This window comes from Ambystoma mexicanum, chromosome 3p (genome assembly GCF_040938575.1).
Source record: "Ambystoma mexicanum isolate Mex_15411 chromosome 3p, UKY_AmexF1_1, whole genome shotgun sequence".
Lineage (NCBI taxonomy): Eukaryota > Metazoa > Chordata > Amphibia > Caudata > Ambystomatidae > Ambystoma > Ambystoma mexicanum.
Window position 1 is genome coordinate 96193293 of NC_090925.1, and position 20942 is coordinate 96214234.

The 20942-nt window shown below is 44.4% G+C and overlaps 1 protein-coding gene across 3 annotated transcripts in view; it reads right to left on the reverse strand.

The window, feature by feature from the left end:
• LOC138580127 (putative DBH-like monooxygenase protein 2) overlaps nucleotides 1–20942 on the reverse strand; it is a 548912-nt gene that overhangs the window by 372560 nt on the left and 155410 nt on the right. The window lies entirely within an intron of this gene.

Below are 20942 nucleotides of genomic sequence, written 5' to 3' on the forward strand. Positions count from 1 at the left end.
AACTTATGCAATTACTGATGTGTGGTTGTTTGAAGTTTATAGGTTTGTGGATAATATAATGGGGCTGTGATGCACATTATATGCTGAGAGTGTTACTATAAACATTACAATGTTAGCTTTTAACCATATAAAAAAGAAGAACTGCACTAGAGCCACTCCAGTGATCGGGGTCTTGACATTTTTATGACAGTGTTCTCTTTTGATTTCCATGTGCCCAATTTAGGTGAGCTGTTCTCATAGGTGGTGTATGGGTGTGGGTATATGAAGGCGGGAGGATGCTCTTACCTGGGCTTTACTACATCTATGTGTGCTTTATTGTGCTAAGCAGGATGTCAAAGGTTCTACATTCAGGTGAAGGTCTTTGATTTCAGAAGTATCCCCAGAGTTCCAGGAACGTTGTTTCCACAATCCATCAATTGATAGATTATCCATTAATATGTAACAATTTGAGCTAGTTCCCACAACCTTTCCTCCAGAGTCTATGTATGGGGTTGTCTCTAGTGTCTGAGGATACATTGTTTTGCTGCAATCAGGAGTGAGCTAGGCCATCTGTGCTTTAGTCCTGTGCATTGTCTGAGGTTGTAGAAATTGTGCATGAGGTTGTTGGAACTGGAGTGTAAATGGGGAGATATATTACAGTGATAATCTCTGAAAAAAAACCTTTTGTAACAGGACAAGACCAGAGTGCATGTGATATATAAGCACCATCTTTTGCACAGTTCCACCATTTGTCCACTAAACCGTTTGTGATTCTGCTGGGTTTCGCTGAGGTGCAGTGCCAACGATATGGGGTATTTTAAATTGGGAGAATTTTTGTCTTGTCTCTCTTAGACTGGTGGCATTTTGGGATACAATTAAGGCCCATTGATTTTCTAAATATGGACATTGTAGATTATCTTCCCATTTCTCATTTGTGGGGATCAATGTATGTGTGTTGTTCAGAGCCTCCATAAGTGTTGCATAGATTATTCCACTTGTATTTCTCCGCTAGCAAAAACTACCCATTCTCGACCGGGTTCAGCAGACAGATATGTGTGAGGGGTCAGAAATGTGAGGCGGACAACTTCTGGATGATTTGGATGACTTCTCAAAATATGCCATTGTATTAAATTGAGTTTCATCAAATGCCTCACTATCCCTACCCTGATGAGGATTTCCCTGCCTATCAAAACCAAAGGAAAACACTCTAACACACCATATCTGGCCCTCACACTTAAACATAAAATATACAAAGAAACAGATGCAATTCTCAACAATATCAACAGTTGCCCTTCTGATATATTCAGTCTTTCCTGGTACCCTCCGTGAACTCCTCTTCCCCAGGTTTCAAGTTATATTCAGTTCCAATGTTTAACAAAAAGAAACCAGGACATCCAGGTTTACAACAAAGTCTCATTTCAGTTCTTGGCTCCTTCAATGTGTCAAAAGAAAGTTTTGTAAACCATAGTTCAACCAACAGAAAAGATCTTCTTCCTTGAACAATACATTTCCACCTCATCAAACAGCCTCAATGTTATTTCTGGCCGAGATGCTTTGGCACAACATGTCCAAGAAGAAACATAGTGCTGTGTTAGGTTAAAAAAGGTGGACTATATTTCTTACTGTTCTCTTCTTGTTGGGATAATGGAATCGTGGCCCTCTCCCTTTCTTCCCATGTTTCACGTAATATATCCAGCACAACCTGGGGTTCTCCTCCATACCATAACTCAAAGGGAGATACTCCAGAAGATAACTGAGGAGTTTTCCTAATGGCAAACAGATCCTAAGGTATCATAATATCCCAATTCTTTCCATCTGCCTCAACCAATTTCTTCAGAATATGTTTCAAAGTTTGGTTGGATGATAGAGTTCCTTGGAGTTTTAATCTGTAGAATATCTTTTACCTCAGCCATGAGTTTCTTTTGAGAACCCAATTAGGGAATACAATGGAAGTATGTGTTTCAAAATCTGCTGGGAAGTATTATTCCTTAAGGGAAAGGCTTCACGGTATCTGGTTGCATAATCTAGAATGACCAAGATGTATTTATTCCCCAATATCGATGGTTCTGCTATGTCCATCCCAATCTGGTAAAAAAGAGAATCCTTAATAGGCAAAGGTTGTAAAGGAGTGGGAGATGGCATTTTAGTACTGGTCTTCTGGGATAATTCACATGTACCTATACATTTCTTAATATCAGCATACATACTTGACCAATACAATCTATTCACATTTTGAGCTTGGGTCTTAGTTGTTTCTAAATATTCTCCAGTCAAATGAGAATGGCCATTCCATTACAATATCTTTGTGACTCCTAGGGATCATAAGCTGTGTTCTTGGTTTGCCCGATGGATCTACATCCCCTCTATACAACAACACATTCTTTTGGAAGGAAAATGAACGACCTTTCATCTGGCCTTCTTCCACACTTGTTAACTGCTTAAAAGGTTCTGCCAGCAAAGGATCATTATGCTGTGCACAAGCTAAATAAGGATTAATGTATTCTTCCATTTCTACATGTACTGGGATTTTTGGATTAAGATCAGCCTCTCCAAAACCCTGAGTTCCCCTTCTGGTTTGTTCACAATTCTTAACCTCTTCTGGCTTTGGGAACATAGCACACTCTAATATAACTTGTGCTATCTTTTCCCTGGACTTAATCAGGTATGCCTACCTTCCATTATTTTGCATTAATACTTTCACATCTCCTCCAGTCCAGATCAATCACTCCTGCCAATACATCAAGGCCATAACGCCACGCTAGGCCTGACTTAGAAGCAACGTAGACATAAGTACCTTTAGGGGGACTAAGAATCAAATCTGTGTGGATCAAGGCTCTTTCCCCTGGTTGAATCAACTCTCTCCTGCTGCTATAAATATCAAAACCAATTAATTGTTCAGTAGCTATAGTGGGAGTAGAGGCTCTTTTTGTCAGGGTTCCATTGTATGCCTCATTGGATAAACATAGGAGGAGCTCACGCAATAACAAACTATCTAGTAACCCTGGAGGAGAAAACGTTTTTGGTTCTAAATCGAGGTAAGCCTCAGAACTGTCCTACATTGTTTCTTGCGTGTCCTTTTACAGAACACTATGGGTTGCCATGGAAATGCTGGCGGCCATGGTATTCGCGTCGACACTCAGGCCTACACCACCGTCCTGTGCATACGGTCAGGTAACCAGTACTTAAGCCGCGCCCCGCGCACGGCGGCGCTTCTGAATTTGTCTATTTTCTAAGCTACGTACCTTGCACCTTGTCTTCTTGGCTTCTTGAATCCCCGTCCCGCCTTGTGACCTTCCTTGCTTCCTCCTTGTCATTGCTCTCAAGTCTTACCTGCTCAAGCCCGACTCGGAACGTCCACGGACTGCACTCGTCTAATCCCTCAAGTCTTACCTGCTCATACCTGACCCGTGAACACCACTTCCCCAGGTTTAAAGTTAGATTCAGTTCCAATGTTCAAGAAAAAGAAACAAGGACATCCGGGTTTACAACAAAGTCTCAATTCAGTTCTTGACTCCTTCAATGTGTCAAAAGAAAGTTTTGTCAACCAAAGTTCAACCAACAGAAAAGTTCTTCTTCCTTAAACAACACATTTCCACTTCATCAAACAGCATCCATGTTATTTCAGGCCGAGATGCTTTGCCACAACTTATAAATGTCCAAGAAACACAGTGCCTTGTTAGGTTCAAAATAGACACAGCTTCTGGTAAGGTTTATGAAACAAAGCTTCACGTTAAGTAAATGAAACACAGTTTGTGTCTTTGTAAAGATGATGTCACAGCACTTCCACTTCCTCCTGAACCACTCTCATATCAGGTTAACATCTGCACGACTTCACTACGCAGGTCTACTCGCCTGCCCCACAGTGTTCCACATTCCACTGTGCTTTTGAAGTTTTAAATCCACTGACAAACAAAGGTATTACCACATATTCAACTGTTGTGTTTCTCTGTGACTTAAACCGGATAAGACGTGATTTACTTTAGTGCACCTCAACACCTTTACGTAAGAAAGGTACTCTTCTTCCTTCTGACATTAACTTTCCAGAAGGGCAGCCTCTTTGCCACTCATGTCTGTCTGCAACAACAACCAAAATGCCTTTTAGGATGACATTCTCCCCTTCTCCTCTTGACTTTGACAATGTGAGTTATATCAGTTTTTATAGAACAAACACAAGCAGCACACTTCCCTTTTCCCCACCTTGCCTTTGCTCTGTATGTCCTGCCAACCAGAGTAAATTATTCCCAGACCTGGTTGTCAGTCTCTTTGGTCTTTAGGTAATACCTGCACACTCTTGGCGTGGGTAATGCTTGTATCCTTCTTGGCCTGTGACAATGCATACACCACTCTTTGGCTTTGGGAAAGGTTTGTTTTCCTCTTAGCTTGGGCAATGCTTGTTTCCCTTTTGACTCGGGTAATGCTTGTTCCCTCAACTCACAATTAGTAATGTTTAGTCACTTAACTTCAGTGTAACATTGGGCCTCATTATAAGTTTGCCGGTCCAGGAATTACGGCACCGGTAAGCATGCCGGTGCCGTAGTTCCCAGACCGGCAAACTAGGAGTTGTGCTCACTGGTGCCTTTCTGCCCACCAGGTCTGACATGGCGGGCAGAAAGGCACCTGCGTGCACAGCATGTCGGATGCACCGGCACCCTTATAAATGGTGCCGGTGCATCCGACCTTCCCATTTCCATTCAGCCCTATGGGTCCAAATGGAAATGGGAAGCATATTTTTTCCGGTGCCCGTAAATGGGCAATTACCGGGTCTGACAGGGCCGTAATGACCCGGTAATTGCCTATTCACGGGCGCTGGAAAAAATGACACCGCCAGCAGCCGTGCCTGTATTACAGGCACGGCTACCGCCGATGTTGTAATGATGCCCATTGTTTTTATCTACTTCACAATTGATTTAGAGGTTGACTTTTACCTCAGAATCACTTTTAGTCATACAGGACCAGTCTTTCATCTGTTTTTGGATGTTTTAACATTCAAATATAGTATTTCATTGCGTTATGCGCTTAAGTGAGTGACAGGAAGAAAGTTCACTCCGACGCAAGTGCTGCTTTTCATTCTTCCATTTTTCAGTAATCAACAGTCGATTTAGGATAGCTTTCACTCGTACACAAGTATTTCTACTGGATGCAACTGCCTGCCATTGTATGCGAATGTGATCTGAATACTCGGTATCTCTCACCGGCTTCTGTCTTCTTCCCGTCATGTAGCTCAGGCCTTGGATTGCTTCAGGCTTCTTCTGGGCATACACCCTTCCTCTGTGAAGATGCACCTGACCCTGATGTGCAGTCAGGGAGCTACTCACTCCTAAGACCCTTGGCTGCAGAGCACTGCTCAGCCACGGTCTCTGGCACACTTTCTGCTGCGCAATCTCTGCAATCAGGTTCACATGTGGAAAAGCAGTCTTCCTTCATGCCTTCCGCTGCACAACCTTTTCACTTCAGATTTTGGGGAAGTAGGGCTCTTTCAGGACAGGCAGTTAGAATCTTCTTGGTCAAAGTCCCGGCATCCGTTCTGGTCACTCACTTCTGCCTGGATTGCCAAACTGTACTGTGCTCCTGCTACCACTGCTACTCCACTCACTCCAGCTCCATCTAATGGCCTGCACCTAAGGGGGCTTTTAAGCCACTCAGCTTCCCTCAGGTATGGGTTATTAGGCTTAATTTCCTGACTACTGCTGCAACATTGCTCTTCAGCTCTCTTCCTTATCCCAGGTCTTCAGCGTGGCAATAAGCCATTAGAAGTGTGGGGTTGCTGGGAAAGTTAAACAAGGGGTTTCCCCAGTCTTCCTGACCTGTTCTCCTCCCCATGTGATCATCCCGTAGAACACCACCCCCAGGGCAGGGATCATGAAGCATCTGCCCTTCCCTGGCCACATGAGAAGGGCATGCGGGGGAAATATTGCTGATTCATCACACATGATATCACTCTTATCAATTGTTGAAAATCAATGATCCTGTAGGTCGCTGTCCTGATCCCCTTATCGCTTGATGTGCTTTGCACCTGAAGTTAACTGCACTGAGAATGGGCACGTGTGGCTGGCTGCCAAACCCCAGAGCACACATTGGGCGGATGCGAGAGTTGGTGTGCTGCTGCATACTGGCACATTCTGGGCTCTCTCCCCACGTGTCAACTCACCCTGGCGTGGTGAGTTTGTTGCAGTGCAAATATCTCAGAAAATGTGCATCCTAGGGCCTTGACATATCATATCATTCCCTCTTTCTACCGTATTGCCCAACGTATTCAGATCAATGATCTCATTCTCCATAGGCAAGCTGCATATAGTTTTCAATGAGGAATTGTGGCCATGAATTTTAACAGCTTGCATATTTTTTGTTTTTTTCTCATTACTATTATTGGAGTTCTTATGAGCTTTTCTTCTATCTTTGTTTTCTTTATGCCTAATTCTGCGGGAGTTTAAAATGGTACATGGTGGAGAGTTTGGAGACTCTGGGTGGGGGATGGGAGTATCTTCCGACTCCAGAACCAAAATGGACTGTCTCTGCGCTAATAGATCCACAAATGTGGCATTAGGCTATTTGGTGGAAAACAATCCATCTCTCTAGGATTCAAACACACCATTTGTTATGTCAATTCCGTCGAAGGGCCCCTACCCAGAGAACATAGTAAAGTATGAATTTCCCTCTCTATTGAAGCCAGTTTAGATGCATTAGACTTCGCAATGTCCCAAATGTCATCACCAATTCTCTGAGGGGGCCCTATAGTGGATTATCCACATGAGCAAACATACTCTTGGAAAGCATCGCCCACATTATTAGACTTCAACTTTGTACCACTCCTTACTGCTTGAATTGAAGAGGCCTGGACTGCAAGCGAAGCTTCAGCAGGAGAATTCAGAAAATTGTTACTAAACAACTATGTCTGACATGCGATCAATCAATACTCCATACCCTCTCCTCCCAAATACCATCGTTCTTATTAAGAATTTTAGAACCACGAGCCAAGATGAACCCCTCCATCATATTCATCTTAGCAAGAATCACAGCTAAAGATGATTGAACCTCTCGGATTTCATATTGTGTAGTGTCATGCCCCTTATCCAGTAGATTCAAGATTCTAGATAATACTGGATAGGAGCAAATGCCAATTGGAGAGGGTTCCTGGAGACAAATATTGCTCCCAACAGGCGTATACAGTAGGGCCCTTGGACTAGAACCAAGGACTTCCTGTCCAAACTGTGGAGATCTCTGTACTTCATTCGAGCCTTCATAAGGAACTGGGCTCTCATTTTGCATTAACAATGATACTTGATTAAAGTGAGTAACAGGAGGTAGAGAGTAAGAACAGTAATTGGACTTTAACTTAGATGTAGTCCCTTCAGAGCTCATGGGAACAGTACTACCATGATTGAATAAACAAACCTCATCAACCGCAGGAGGCAACAGTGATCGTGGTGTTGGTAGGCCTAGAGATAGTCGCACATGCTTACCCAACTCAGTCAGCACCACCGGAGCTAGAATTGACACCTCTGAAATAAAATTATCATCTCCACAGTTTAATAGGTCCTCCGGGTCAACATGTGTTAAAGAGCATGATGAATCACCTACTTGTGGCTGTGATTGTCCATGCATGTAGTGCAAGTCCGACACATGTGAACTATTTTGGAGCGTATCCTGATTGGAGATGCAGACATTGTCCGCCTTCAACAGGGTTATAACCTCCTAGTCTCAACCTACGGATTCATAATCACCACCTTAGACAGACTTTTCGCTTTAGAATTGGTATCAACAACCTGAAAATGGCAAGGTTTCTTTAGCGCATCAGTTGTGAAATGACTTAATCTGACAGGCGTTTTCAACATTTTTGGCAGGGCTGGAGCCTGCTTCATTAGACACTTTTCACTTCTCAAACCTACCACCATAGAGTGACTGAACATACTCTTAATATTATAGACTGAACAACACAACTGATGTCAGGCTAACTAGGGTATCAGGCTCACTTATTTATTATTTAGTATTAAATGAAAAGCACAATAAGGCTGCATACATTCCAACAAATATTTGGGCTCAAGATCGAAAATAGACCTGTATGCACTGTAGTATTTTATTATCGGCGGCTTTATTGCAGAAGCTGCCCCACACACGCACTGACAGCTTATTGTGACCAACTCCACAAGTAATTAGTCAGCATCTGTTTTTACAATACGGTGGTTCGAGCTCACAGGCCCTCAAGCCACACCCTGACACAAAACCAGTGCGCGATATCGTAAAAAAATAACATTGCAGCTCAAAAGGCAGACTTTGATGATAAACACTTCAAGCATACACAGGTGCCCGAACCTCAATTTACGAGACAACAAGAGAAAAAGTATTCCCAGGAAAAGGGCACTATATAAAAGAAAAATAGGGTTGTTAAGCATCGGAGTTCAATGGTTTGAAACCCACAGTTACTCCGATCAGCCTCAAAAATAACCATTCAACTTGGCATTCATTGAACTTTCCTAACTTTGACAGTAAAAGTAATCGACAAACATAGTATGGTGGCACGCTTAAGTAGAAGCAGAAGTGTGAGCAGACGATGGTAGGTCCTCAAAGTAGTCAATAAATAAGCCTCCGTAGACAATATAAAGTCAAGGTGACTGCTGACTTCACGCGCAGCGGGTTCACGGATGGACTGATGATTCAGGCACTCGCCACAGTCAAAATTGTCAGACGGATTAGAGGTTTTGTATATGAGATGATGGCTTCGACCCAAAGTCAACCACCTTTGTCCACCGAGAACACTGAAAACACTTGCGTCCCACTTTGCCTCGCTTGGCTCGGTCCGGAGATTAAGTAGTCCCTATTCTTAAAGGGACAGCAGCACAATTCCACCGGAAGGCAAATACAGCTCATCTTACATTGACAATGTTCACAGTCACACTGAACACTAAAAACACTTGTGCCACTTACAATTCCTATTTCAGAACCCCTCAAACATGATTTAAGTTGTAAACCCTTTATTCATAAGGGCACAAACCTTAGCTGTTGCTTTCAACCTATTTCTAGACTTTTTTTGTTGTATTTCACAAAATCTTTCTAGATCTTTATTTAAGCCTCTAGGGGTTTAGGAAAGAAGGGCAGTGTCATCAGCATTTAATAAAATACTTATCTTCTTTCCATCCAGACAGGGGTCATCAGCATCTAAAATCGAAGTGTCCTCCGCAAGTTCATTGATATAGATGCAGGTCGGGGATGGTGCCATTACACAACTGTGTTAAGCTCCTTTTTCAACAGGGAAGTGCTGGGAATGATTTGCTCCTCATCAGACAGATGCCGAATTATCAGACCAGTGATAAATAATAACTTTAAGCAAACAAATAGAACATTCTAAGATCAGAGACACTTCCACAATTCCTTGTGTGGCTCACTGTCAATGAACATTATGTCCAAGTATCCTCTCCGCTTAAAGATGTGTGTTTGCATTAACAGAGGCAGTCTCAAAGCTTTATCTACGATACTCGTGCCCTTCTTGAAGCCGGCTTGACAAATACTCTTCAAGACAGGCTTTGAAACGCATCAATAGGAATGTGCTATAATAGATAAAGGGATGCTGTCTAATAGATAAAAGGGATATTAGTTTGCTTGCTCCTCTCTCACATTCTTTTGTAATAGTGGGATTATTTCCTCAGTGCTGTCTAAGAGATAAAAGGGATATTAGTTCCCTTTCTCCTCGCTCACATTATTCTGTAATAGTGGGATTATTTCCTCGGTGCTGTCTAAGAGATACAAGGGATATTAGTTCCCCTGCTCCTCTCTCACATCCTTCTGTAATAGTGGGATTATTTCCTTGGTGCTGTCTAAGAGATTAAAGGGATATTGGTCCCTCTGCTCCTCTGTCACATCCTTCTGTAATAGTGGGATTATTTCCTCAGTGCTGTCTAAGAGATAAAAGGGATAATAGTTCCCCTGCTCCTCTCTCAGAACCGTCTGTAATAGAGGGATTATTTCCTCGGTGCTGTCTAATTGATAAAAGGGATATTAGTTCCCCTGCTGCCCTCTCACATCCTTCTGTAATAGTGGGATTATTTCCTCAGTGCTGTCTAAGAGATAAAAGGGATATTAGTTCCCCTGCTCCTCTCTCAGAACCGTCTGTAATAGAGGGATTATTTCCTTGGTGCTGTCTAATTGATAAAAGGGATATTAGTTCCCCTGCTCCCCTCTCACATCCTTCTGTAATAGTGGGATTATTTCCTCAGTGCTGTCTAAGAGATAAAAGGGATATTAGTTCCACTGCTACTCTCTCACATCCTTCTGTAATAGTGGGATTATGTCCTCAGTGCTGTCTAAGAGATAAAAGGGATATTAGTTCCCCTGCTCCTCGCTCACAACTTTCTGTAATAGTGGGATTATTTCCTTGGTGCTGTCTAAGAGATAAAAGGGATATTAGTTCCCCTTCTCCTCTCTCACATCCTTCTGTAATAGTGGGATTATTTCCTCAGTGCTGTCTAAGAGATAAAAGGGATATTAGTTCCACTGCTACTCTCTCACATCCTTCTGTAATAGTGGGATTATGTCCTCAGTGCTGTCTAAGAGATAAAAGGGATATTAGTTCCCCTGCTCCTCGCTCACAACTTTCTGTAATAGTGGGATTATTTCCTTGGTGCTGTCTAAGAGATAAAAGGGATATTAGTTCCCCTGCTCCTCTCTCACATTCTTCTATAATAGTGGGATTATTTCCTCGGTGCTGTCTAAGAGATAAAAGGGATATTAGTTCCACTGCTCCTCTCTCACAATCTTCTGTAATAATGGGATTATTTCCTCGGTGCTGTCTAAGAGATAAAAGGGATATTAGTTCCCCTACTCCTCTCTCACATTCTTCTGTACTAGCGGGATAATTTCAGAGGTGCTAGAGGATTTCAGTGTCATAATATAATCACACCGGATTAATAGTTCACCTTTTCACCTTTTCACACTTAAAATGGCCTCCCATCACCCTCTGGGATGCAACCTTCAAATGGTGCCTACCTGACAAGAGGTCACAGTTACTATGCACCAACACGCATGCACCTTGTATGCCTACAGGCCTCTTTGGGTTATAGTTAGCATTAGGTCATGAAAGGTCATGTAGGGTGTAGGTGGTGTGTCGAGACCTCATTTGTGAGCACCTTTACTCAGGTTTTAGGGAGCATGGGTTAGGTTTGTGCTGCGAGGTCAGTCAGTGCATAATAGAAAAGTGTTGTGGCCTCACGTAGAAATAATACACTTACTTATGTCAGAATATCAATGATATGATTCATAGTATCTTATTCAACAACTCGCACGTATGTCTTCCTTTGCAGCTAGACATGCATTCATAAGGTGACCATTTCACTGTGTTTCCTAGTTTCATTTGCAAATAGGTTATGGTTGTTGCTGGAATGGAGACCATGGCATACCTCAGAATGGGAGTGCATTGTAAGAGTGGGTAAGGCAGATGGCTGACAGTGCATGCTTGTGGTGAAGAAGGAGCGGTGCCTACAGTCTTCAGGGGACTGATGTTATTAGTACACCACAATGCAGTGTTTGCTTGAGAGGTCGCGTGTCAGGAATTTGTGTGCAGGACTAGGAGTCATGGGGGGAGCCGTCCAATTCTCAGACTACTTTGCGAGAGGTTGTGGGTCAGGAAATGATATGTCAGACTAAGCCATTGTGATGAAATGACTCCTGCTCTGCAGGAGTACAGTGATGAGTAGTGCTATCGCAGTACCCAGCCCCACACTACTACTAAACCAGCAGTGACCTCAGTCATAAAGGTGAACCAGGCACGGCATGAATGCTGCACCTCCTTTGCCACTGTACTTGTGTCTATTTTTATTTAAAAATGTTTAAAGTGTGAACCTTACCAAAACATGATCAGCGGAGTGCTGTACAATTTATATGAAAGAAAAGACAATATCAATCAATTATAACATAGAAAAGGAAACAGTACTGAAAATCCACATATTAAAACTAGCAAAACCTTATAAAATATGATGTTTAGATCCTTCAGCATAGAGACGATTTATTTGAATCATATTTGGGAAACAAATCTTTTCTAAAATGATGGAGCTGATGTTCGATTATAAGGATGACTGCTCCTGAGAATTGGGGCCACAACACTAAAGATGTGTCTCTGTGGCTGAGTTTTTAATGAAGCATGGCTGTGTGCAGGCTATATTTCTCAAGAAAGATGTGTCGCCATCCAAAGCAGCAATACTGCTCATGGTATCAAAATAAAGGAAATGTCTAATCAAACATCTTGAAAACCATGAGACTTTAGTTTAGTTTAGTTTATTATTTGTAATGCGCCAGAATACCCTAAGGTAACAAGGCGCAGCAGATACATGAATTTGCAAAACTTAGTTACAGACAATAAAATATAAGCATGGCATATACATGGCATATACACAGTAATAAAGAAGGAAAGCAGGAATATGTACATATATACAGTTAGCAGATGTGTTTCCTGGTATGTCAGGTGGCAGAAGGGAGAGGCGGAGCCTAGCCCACTATGTTTCAGACGGCGGCTGTCTTCAGCCAAGACATTATCTTGGAGCAGAAGTTTTGGTAGGGTAGGTCCATTCTGAGAGTGGGTGGTAGGGAGTTCCACAGTTTGGATGCTTTTACTGGGAAACTATTACCACCTATGGTGGAACGTTTGAAGTTAGGGACTGAGAGGCAGTTTCTGTATGCTGTCCTTGTCGGTCTCAAGGATGTCAGTCTGTGAAATCTGTCGGTCAGGAAGGTGGGAGCCGTGTTATTGAGGTTATTGTAGGTTAGTGAAGCAGTTTTTAGGGAGATTTTATCTAGGATAGGGGTCCAGTTGTTCTGCTGGCTATGTGCTGTAATGTGGTCTCTTCTTGAGACTCCCAAGGCCGCTCTGAGAGCATTGTTCTGGAGCGTTTGTAGCTTGCTGGTAGTGGCCTTAGAGCACCCAATATAAAGGGCGTTGCAGTAGTCTAAACGGGATAGTATGAGGGCTCTGGCAAGGGTCAAGCAGCTGGTGACGGATAGAAAAGGTTTGGCTGTACGGATCAGTTTACAAGTGTAAGCCGTGGAGGAGGCTAGTGAATTCACCTGTCTGTTAAAGGAGAGGTTGGAGTCCAAGTAGAAGCCCAGTGTTTTGACTTCATGTCCCACTCTGATGGTGTTTGCATCAATTATGAAGGATGAGTAAGCTGGGCTTAGTTTCTTTAGGCTGGCGGTGGTACCCAGGGTGATAAGTTCAGTTTTATCATCATTCAGGCATAGACCGTGGATGGCCATCCATGCCTGGATGATGATGTATACCCTATTCACCAAGGCCAAATCCTTTCCATAATCTCCAGAAAGCGGAAGGAGGATCTGGGTATCATCTGCATAGTTAGTGTAGGTGATACCTAGATAATCCAGATCATCGAAAAGGGGCTTGGTAAATATGTTATACAGTGTAGGGGAGACACTGAGGTACGCCTCAAGTGATGGGTATGGGGTCTGCAGCATCTGTAGGCGAGAAAACCCTCATGGTTCTGTCATCGAGGAAAGATCTAATCCATGTAATGGCCTCGGGGGAGAAGTGGGCAGCCGTGTGAAGGTGGGAGCAAAGGACCGAGTGGTCGACCAGATCAAATGCTGCAGAGAGGTCGAGGAGGAGGAGTAATGCTGCTTGGCCATTATCTCTAAGCAGATCGATCTGTGTTTTAAGGTCGATGAGAGCTGTCTCAGTCCTGTGTTGGGGTCGAAAGCCTGATTGTCTAGCCCCTAGCAAGTGGTGCACCTCCAGGTGCTTCTGTATTTGAACATTGGCAACCTTATCCAGGATTTTCAGGAGGAATGGTATGGTTGTTATGGGCCTGTAATTGGTGGGGGTAGCTGGGTCAAGAGTGTTTTTTTTTTAATAGAGGTAATACCCAAGATTGTTTTAGGTTGGTAGGGATGGTCCCAGTGGAGAAGGAGGCATTGACTAGCTTTGTGATAAATGGGGAGAGGTCACGGGCCGCGTCTTTTATGAGCTGTGCTGGACATAAATCTCCCTGGCAGTTGGAAGGCCTCAATGACAAAATGATTTTTTTCAACTTCAAGTATTGTCACTTTGGTGAAATTGAAACGTGTATGTTCATTTGTGGTCTGCTTCTCGGGGGCTTGGACAAGGCAGGGTTGTTTAAGGATGCTTTTTTGCAAGATATTTTGTTTTTCAGCGTGGCGATTTTGTTAGCTAAGGCATTTTGGATGTCGGTGCACCAGTTCTTATCTTTAATGCAGGTGTCTGGTGGTGCTATGGGGGTTTCTATTTCTTTCAGAATGGAGAATAGTTCTTTCATGTTTGAACTGGCTTGGGTGATACGGGAGTCAAAGGAGGTACGTTTTGCTAGTATGATTTCTTTTTTATACAGGGCCGCTCGTTTTGAGAATTTGATTTTATTGGCTACTGATGGGTCTTTTTTCTAGATAGTTTCACAATTTCTTTTTTGCTGTCTGAGGTTTTTGAGGAATGGTCAATACCAGTTGTTCAGGTGTGTTTTGGGCTTATTTGGCCTGAGTTTGAGAGGAGCAATTAGGTCCAAGGAAGTGGACATGATTTTATTATATTCCTTGACTAGGGTTTCAGGATCCAGATTGTCAGGGAGAGAATTGAGCGTGGGGAGTAGGTTGGGGATAAGTCTCTCCACCGTGATGCTCTTTTTGTTTCTCGTGAGTGTGGGTGGGGCCCAAATGGACTGCGTGGGAGGAGGTCTAGTGGTGGACAGCAAGAACGATACCAAGTGGTGGTCGGTCCAGGCTAATGGTGAGATGTCAATGATGTTGGCTAGGCAATTGTGGGCAGCTACCCAGTCAAGTATTCTACCCTTGTCATGGGTGGGTTTTAGGCTTCTTTGAGTAAATTCTAATTTGTTGAGGGTGTTAATCGTGGTAATGGCAGCTTGGTCTTCGGGGTCGTTGAAACACATGTTAAAGTCTCCTAGGGTGAGCGCCTGTGTGGCGTTTTTTAGGTTAGTGGTTAGGATAGTGTTGAAATCCTCATCGAATGTGCCTAATGGGCCTGGAGGGCGATAGATCACATGGATGTTGAGGGTTTGGGTATTGTTAATGGGAACTTTGGCTGAGAGTAGTTCGCAAGAAGGGACGCTGATGGTGGTAGCTGCTCTGATCGGAAGGCTACATTTATGAATGATGGCAACACCGCCTCCTCTAGCGTTAGGACGGTCTTGTCTCAGGATAGTGTAATTATCAGGGACTGCTAACATAAGCATGGGGCCTGCTGCCGGATGGAGCCAGGTCTCTGTGATTGCAAGGAAGTCCAGGTTTTCATTGATGATTAGGTCTGCAATTTCAGTTGCGTGGGCTACTAGTGATCTAGCGTTGGTTAGAGCTCCCTTAATTTGGGGGCTCACTATGGATGTAGTAGTGATAGCGGCCGACAATTTCTGGGTAAGTTTGGTACTTCTCTGGATAGTAGGATGAAGGGGATATTTAGTATGGTGGTTCAGAGGTAATTCGGGTTTGTGGGTATTAGGGCTAGTGGGAATGGTTCTGGGCCTCTTGGAGGTAGGTATGGAACGGGCGAGTGGCTCGTGGATTTTGGCTAATCTAGCTCTGAGTCTTGTATTCCTGTCTATAGTAGGGCAAGGGATGCTAGTCAGTAGCACTAGAGGTGCCTCAATTATCACTGGTTGTGAGCTATTGGATAAATTGGCACTGGGTAAGGTCGCGCACGTGGTAATTGGATGTTGAGGTGGCATGATGGACAGAATTATGGTGATTAAGAGGAACGGGAAGCGAGCCAGGCAATTACTGAGGAGGGGAGGAATGCTAGTTGGTTGCAGAGTGCCAGATTCAAATACCGACGGGGTTCACCTAAATGCAGGTACACACTAGGGCTAAGCTGCATGTGCAGGCAGGGTTCACCTAAATGCAAAATACACACTGAGGCTGAGATACATGTGCAGGCAAGGTTCACCTAAATGCAAGATACACACTGAGGCTGAGATACATGTGCAGGCAAGGTTCACCTAAATGCAAGATACACACTAGGGTTGAGATACATGTGCAGGCAAGGTTCACCTAAATGCAAGATAAACACTAGGGCTGAGATACATGTGCAGGCAAGGTTCACCTAAATGTAAGATACACACTAGGGCTGAGATACATGTGCAGGCAAGGTTCACCTAAATGCAAGATACACACTAGGGCTGAGATACATGTGCAGGCAAGGTTCACCTAAATGCAAGATACACACTAGGGCGGAGATACATGTGCAGGCAAGGTTCACCTATATGCAAGATACTTACTAGGGCTGAGATACATGTGCAGGCAAGGTTCACCTAAATGCAAGATACGCACTAAGGCTGAGATACACGTGCAGGCAAGGTTCACCTAAATGCAAGATACGCACTGAGGCTGAGATACACGTGCAGGCAAGGTTCACCTAAATGCAAGATACACACTAGGGCTGAGATACACGTGCAGGCAAGGTTCACCTAAATGCAAGATACACACTAGGGCTGAGATACACGTGCAGGCAAGGTTCACCTAAATGCAAGATACACACTAAGGCTGAGATACATGTGCAGGCAAGGTTCACCTAAATGCAAGATACACACTGAGGCTGAGATACATGTGCAGGCAAGGTTCACCTAAATGCAAGATACACACTAAGGCTGAGATACATGTGCAGGCAAGGTTCACCTAAATGCAAGATACGCACTAGGGCTGAGATACATGTGCAGGCAAGGTTCACCTAAATGCAAGATACGCACTAGGGCTGAGATACATGTGCAGGCAAGGTTCACCTAAATGCAAGATACGCACTAGGGCTGAGATACATGTGCAGGCAAGGTTCACCTAAATGCAAGATACACACTAGGGCTGAGATACATGTGCAGGCAAGGTTCACCTAAATGCAAGATACGCACTGAGGCTGAGATACATGTGCAGGCAAGGTTCACCTAAATGCAAGATACGCACTAGGGCTGAGATACATGTGTAGGCAAGGTTCACCTAAATGCAAGATACGCACTGAGGCTGAGATACATGTGCAGGCAAGGTTCACCTATATGCAAGATACACACTAGGACTCAGATACATGTGCAGGCAGGGTTCATCTAAAAGCGGGGTACGCAGTCTGCCACTGTACTTTAAGCAAGTGTATGCATATAGACAGGTGACAGCATAATCTAGGTACATAGCATGCCTATGCATGGTAAATGTCAAGTGGTAGTTCAGACTGACCTTGCGGACACGAAGTGAAAGTGCAGAAGTGTTGACTGCCGTGGGGCGCTAGTTGGGGATACGTTGGGCAGTATTGAGGGCCTTGCGGCCGTGTCAGGCCAAGACAGGCACAGACAGGCGGTGCCCTTTGTGTCGGCCCTTCGTGGATGGCCCGGCTGACGCCTTCCGGCAACACGGGTGCCCGGAAGTAGCCTGCGGCGGCCAATCGGCATTGCGGGCGTTGCGTTGCTTAGCAACGTTAAGCAGAAAGCGATAAGGGAGCCGCCATTACGCTCCTCGTGTATGGCGGATGTTTGGGAGGCTGTGATCTCAGAGGGATAGGGATGAAGGGAGCGGGCTGCGGTTGCAGTTAGTGCTTCCCCGCGGCTCCAAATAAATAGACAGACAGGACAGTACACTACTAAAAACACTAGCGACCCACCGCTGCATAGCAATGCACAGTTAATGCAGCCTTATGAAGAAAAGGGTGCCTATGGATAATGAAGAACATGGTTTCGGCAGGCAGGTAGTGTGTGTAGCATGTTCATATTCAAAAAAGCTTTATAAGGTATAAACTGGGGTCTTAACTTTCTCTGAGACCTATAGAAAAATGCCATTGGGGCATACCCACTGTTCCTTGGGTTAGAACCACTGTAAGATACCTTGGTGCCTTCCTTGAGGTGCTGTCAGACCTGGGTCTTTGAGGAAAGATGAGTCCATCTTTGGATGCTTCTAACCAGGAAGGTTCTGAGGGACATTTTCAGGGCTGTCACTTTGGCAGGCAGCCACAGGTCTCGGTACCAGTCTCCAAGAGAGTCAGGCTTTTCTCTAGCCACTCCTTTGTGTGCTTTGAGACCCTGCTAGGAAGGGTGACAGAAATACTTGCAGTTTTTCCACTTCAGCAGGCCACTTCAGCAGGGTACAAGTATCAATCTGTATTCAGGAATCCATAATGGCAGGTTACTTCAAATGTTCCCCTAAAGTGGTTGGGGAAAGAGATGCACTCTCCATGGAGATCATTATCTTCACTCCAATAGCTGTGGTTGGGGGTTCCACCCCCTCATACAGTCAGTTCGCCATAGTGAATTGGCCATTGCAACTCTTCAATAAAGGGCCAAACCTTGCTAGAGTAAGAATGGTTTGGCCATCTGATGTCAGCTCCCAGAGTTCTTTGTCTGCTGGAAGTTAGGAGGGGTTACAGGAAGGAGGAATGGCATTTTCAAGTTAGCAGGACCTATCTTCTGGGCTCAGTCCCTCTACTAATCTTCATTAGAATCCATAATTATCCCCTTGGTGTGACATCTCACTTTGAGTAGCAGGGATCCATTTGCAGTACCTACCTCCCACTCCACCGCCAGGGGCTTACCCCATCCTCCTAAGAAGGTGGCAAGCATTCCCAGCAGAGAACAAAGAGGCATCCTGATCTGGCCCTACCTAACATCTGGTGTCGGTAGAACTCCAAACCCCAAACAGAAATACACAACAGGCCCCGGCAGATGCATGAATCACAGGAAACCAGTGAGAATTAAAATGCATCAGATGTATTCTGGCATTTATTGTATTTCCCCATAGACCACTTTATCAAACTAGATATAGCTCTAAATATATTTAAACCAATTCTGACATCAAACCTTGGGATTACACAGTTAACAATTATTCCAAAAAAGCGAATGCAAAATTTAGAATAACTTTGGTTCTAAACATACAAGCAAGAAATCCTTTCTGATATGGCCTAAAATGGACCTTCCAATAACTGCTAGCACATGTGTAGCAGGCCTGCCAACCCAAATGTGTTTACACATTGTGAGTTGACAAATCGGCTGGGACACTTAAAGTGTAGCGCCATTGCTGCCAACATGAATTTAGTTTCAGCAGTCCACACCATGCTTCCCCTTATCCTCTAGTGCTGGATTAGTAAGGTGGGATGTGTCAATATGATATGAGGGGGTTCCCTTGAAGACCCTTATGCTTTTACAAGCAAATCTACGTGTGAAACTGTTTCTCAGATCCAGTGTGGGCACGTGTCCTTCTCTGTTAACGTGTGTTAGGCACTGTGGGTCCTAACAGCTGCTAGGATGCCAATTAGTGATACCCAGCAGAAGGTGTACATGAGGGTTCTTATCTATAGATGTTGGTAAGTTCAATTATACAGCCAATGGCCATCATTGTACACAGCCAGCCATCATGCATTGTCCATTGCGGTTGTTTTTCGTTCAGACTACTCATGTGTGTTCAGTTGGTGTTTATGGGTGTGCTTCGTTTGTTACACCTTTGGGTGTCAATCCTTACTCATTGTTTGACACTTCTTTGGTAGGATGTTATGCTGGGTGATTTTCTTTTTTTGTGTACCCCGTAATGGCATGTCAGGTTTGCGGTGCATAGTTCTTTGGCATGACCCTGCTGGGTGCAGTATAGGAAGCAATGGGTATGTGGGTGAGTGATTCCTCCCTTTGTTTGGACGGTGCATGGTGTGGCGATTGGATTGTGGTGCTTCCCACACAGCAATTTAGGCGGAGATATTTGCTTCTGCGAGCCAAAGAGGGTTGCAATGAAGGAGTTGGATGTGGTATGGTTTCCCTGGTGGAGAACTTCCCTGTTGTGTGCTTGATTCTGGTTAATGTGTGAAAGAAGGGAGAGGTGTGCCATTTGGCTGTCTTCTTCACAGGAGTGGTTGATGAGAGTGGTCGGGGTGTGTGTGCATGTGTGCTGCAAATATCCTTGGGGGTCATTACAACATTGGAGGTAGCCATGCCGCTATTTGCAGCATGGCTACCCCCATTCCGGGTACCGGGTCTGGGTTCCCTGAATGGGGAAATACCGGGCCATTCCGACCTTGGAGGGCCCGGTATTTCCCCATTCAGGGAACCCAGACCCTGTGCTTCCCCATTCCCATTCGAGCCACCATAGGGCTCAATGGGAATGGGGACCATGCTAACAACAGGTCCGTTAATGACGGGCCTGTTGTTAGCATGCTGGACCGCTCGCGGGACCCGCTAAGGATGCCTGGTTTAACCAGGCATCCTTAGCGGGTTCCGCGAGCGGACCTCGTAATGAGGCAGTAGGGGGTTAACGGGGCCGGCAGCTCTTCCGGCCCTGTTAACCCCCTAAAAGCCAGGGTTGTAATGACCCCCATTGTGTCAGAATGTATGTGTGTAATTTCCTGGGACGTTCCAAGACATACGGTTAGAGACACCTCCCTGGATGGGTGAGTGCTAATGCTGGTCTCATAATATCTACATGATACTTGATACTTCGCTGTGTGCTTAAGGAACGCATGAACGTGCTACACCATCGTTATTGCATATACATATATTCCATGGTGAATAGCCATGTCATTTTAAATGATTTCTCCTCTTGTAATGCATCCAGGGCTCAAGTGGAAGATACACGCGGTCCCCCCACCTTTTCAGCAGTCCCCCCACTTTTTTTAGAGGGCACCTTGATATGCTAATTTCTGGTGACACCACATTCAATTGATATGTTTTTTAGGACTTGACCCCTGACTGCATCAATGCAGTTACCATCTACCTATAATTGTTATATTAAGAACTCAAAACTAAATAGGTCTTCAGCTATTCTCAGCCCATGCACCTTTTAACAATAAATGTGGCTCCCGCTACATACGTGCACTTTACTCTGATGCCTTGTGCGTCATCATCTGAACTAGATATAGCACATAAATAAATACAATAATGATAAAGAAATAAATAAATACTTAAATAAACAGAGACATGGCCCTGCTTTGGATTGTCTGATGATCCCTTGTTTGTCCGCCTGCATGGGCCACCAACTGGGTTCCCAAGGCA